This window comes from Castanea sativa, chromosome 8 (genome assembly GCF_040712315.1).
Source record: "Castanea sativa cultivar Marrone di Chiusa Pesio chromosome 8, ASM4071231v1".
Lineage (NCBI taxonomy): Eukaryota > Viridiplantae > Streptophyta > Magnoliopsida > Fagales > Fagaceae > Castanea > Castanea sativa.
Window position 1 is genome coordinate 24,933,485 of NC_134020.1, and position 3,129 is coordinate 24,936,613.

The following is a 3,129-nucleotide window of genomic DNA, read 5'->3' on the forward strand; positions in this document are numbered from 1 at the left end:
TAGAAATAGGGTATATGATACCTGCATCCAACAATTTAATTTACCTCATTTTTAACATCTTTCATTATTGGGTTAAGCCAACGTTGGGGTTCTCTAGAAGTCTTACAATCATCCTCTAGGTAAATTTTATGTGTGCAAATCAATGGGCTAATGCCCTTGATATCAGCTATGGTCCATCCTAGGGCTGATTTGTGGTCTCTTAAAACATTCAACAACTTACCCTCCTGTTCCTCATTTAATGCAGAGAAATAACTATAGGAAAAGTTTCACCTAGACCCAAATATGCATACTTAAGACCACTGGGTAGCAGCTTAAGTTCTAGCTGTGGTGCCTCTTCACTTGAAGGCACAAGCTTTTTGTCACTCTTTTGTAGCTCCTTAAAGCAAGGTCTCCATCCTTCATTAATTGCCATCACCTGTTGTTCTTCCAAAACCTGTGAGGAATCCAACAAAGAACAAATTTCAGATAAATGAATATCACTTTTTAAATCATAAGAATCAACAGAATTATTAAGAAGAGCTTCAAGAGGATCAGAAAAACAATTCTTATTAAACTCTTCTTGAACTACCTCCTCAATGAGGTTCACATAAGCACAGTCATCATCCTCATGCGGTTGTTTAGCCACATGAAATATGTTTAGCTCCAAAGTCATGGAACCAAAAGTGAGTTGCATCCTTCCAATCCTACATTTAATTAAAGCATTAGCTGTGGCAAGGAAAGGTCTACCCAAAATAATAGGGGTATGAGCACTAGAATATAAAACAGGTTGGTAATCTAGAACAATAAAATCAACTGGATAATGAAAGTGTTCAATTTTTATCAATACATCCTCAACCATCCCCCTCGGCTCCCTTACAGAGCGATCAGCCATCTATAAAGTTACTGAAGTAGGTTTTAACTCACCATGTCCAAGTTTTTGACAAACACTGAAAGGGATCAAATTAACACTTGCCCCAAGATCTAGTAATACATGCTCCATGATGTAATCTCCAATAGTACAAGAGATTGTAGGACAACCTGGATCCTTATACTTTGGTGGGGTCTTATGTTGGATAACTACACTTACCTGTTTAGTTAGGAATGTGGTCTTCTTCACATGATACTTTCTCTTAATGGCGCATAGGTCCTTAATTACCTTGACATATACGAGCACTTGCTTGATAACATGCAATAATGGAAAATTTATCTTGACTTGATGCAAATGCTCTAATATCTCAGATTTAGTGTCCAATTTCCTAGGTAATTTTAAGGATTGTGGAAATGGTGGAGGGATTGGGCATTGTTCAATTTCACCAAATCCAAATGACTCAGTTTCACTCTTTCTCAACTGGGGTCTCCTTAGATTTCTTAGTTACTAAAGGAGAACTTTAATTAATCTCTTTATCACTCCTCAAAATGGTCACAGCTTTTACTTCCTCATGTTTATCCTTAGAGCAAATTTTTAGATTTTGATTGATGGGATTGAGTTGAGTTTAGGAAGGAAGCTTCCCTCTCTCTATCCCACTCAATGAATTTGTAAGCCTAGTTATATGACTCTTAGTCTTTCTTACCTCTTCATCTAGCCTAGTGAGCATGGATTCAAACTTTTGATTTTGCTCACTTTGCCTTTGAATGAAAGTACTAAGTGCATCCTCCAAGGAAGGTCTAGATGATGATGATGCATGTGGTGAATTAAAATTCCTTGGAGCCGGAGGATTCAACACATTGTCACTCTTATAACTCAGATACGGATGGTTTCGCATATTTAGGTTATAATTGTTAGAATATGAAGAATTATTTGGTCAATATGAATTAAATGCATGTACTTGTTCTTCTGGCACATTTAAGAATGATGAAAGTGATGCACATTCATTTGTAGCATGGTTTATCTCATGACAGATTTTACACACCTCCATTGAGTCCTCTCTAAAGGTAGCACTAACACCCTTACTTCCTTTCATTTTGAGTGCCTCTATTTCTTTAGTTAATATGCTGATTTTCACACTCATGTTATCATATTCCCTAAACTTGAAAACACTTCCACTAGAAGTGGTAGTGTTAGTTCTAGTCCTATCAGTGGAGTCCATAGGGCTAGGTCCAATCCATGTGTTAGAGTTTTCAGCTATCTCATCAAGATAATCCATTGCATCTTCGGGTTCTTTTTGTAAAAAGAACCCTCCGCATGAGAGTTGAACAAACTGTCGGTTCCTAGGTGTAAGTCCTTCATAAATATAGCTAACCAACCTCCAATCTTCATACCCATGAGTTGGGCAGAAATTCAAAAGATCTTTGTACCTTTCCCAAGCTTGGTATAAGGTCTCATTCTCTTCTTGGACAAAATTAGCTATCCTTCTTTTTACTTGCTGGACTTTGTGGGGAGAAAAATGTTTCTTAAAAAACTCTTGGGCCATCTCTCCCTAATTACCTATAGATTTCAAGGTGTAAAGCCAACTTATTGCCTTCTCCTTAAGTGAAAAATGAATGAAACGTAACTTAGCAGTCTCAATAACGTTTTGTGCATAGAAACTACTAATTACCTTTTCAAAAGTTCTAACATGAACATATGGATTTTCATTTTCTTGTGCCCTAAAGTCAGGAAGTATTGCTAATAAACCTTGTTTCAGTTCTACATATGATGCATTAGGTGGAAACATGATGCATGAAGGAACATAATTTTGTGTAGGATGCAATAATTCATACATAGTTCTTCTATTCTCCTCATGATTATTACGTGTTTCATCACCCATGATTGATGAAGAAGGTGAAGGTGAAGGTGAAGGTGTGTCAAAAAGATTACAAAGTAAGTTTCAAAAATGTCTTTTCTGCCTTTCTCATTTCTAACCCAAATGCTCATGCAACAAGGAATCCACAATCAAATAAAATAAAATGAAAACAAAATAAGGGAAAAAATGGAACGAAGTTACCAATAGAAGAATTTCCACCAGCTATGCTTTGCTCCAAAAAAAATTACCTCTTAGCACGTAGCAGCTCCCCAGTAACGGCGCCAAAATTGCTTGCTCACTCCCAAGTGCAAGAGATCGTAGCAATATAATTCTCGGAGTACTGAGGTCAAACCATAAGGAGCAGGATAAATTCAAAGACAATATAATTAACAACATTTGGGTGAAGAAGTAAAATACTTTTTCTTGG

At 36.7% G+C, this 3,129-nt stretch overlaps 1 pseudogene; it reads right to left on the bottom strand.

The window, feature by feature from the left end:
* Positions 1-235: 235 nt before the first annotated feature.
* On the bottom strand, positions 236-1,742 carry LOC142606067 (uncharacterized; annotated as a pseudogene).
* Between the last annotated feature and the right edge of the window lie 1,387 nt (positions 1,743-3,129).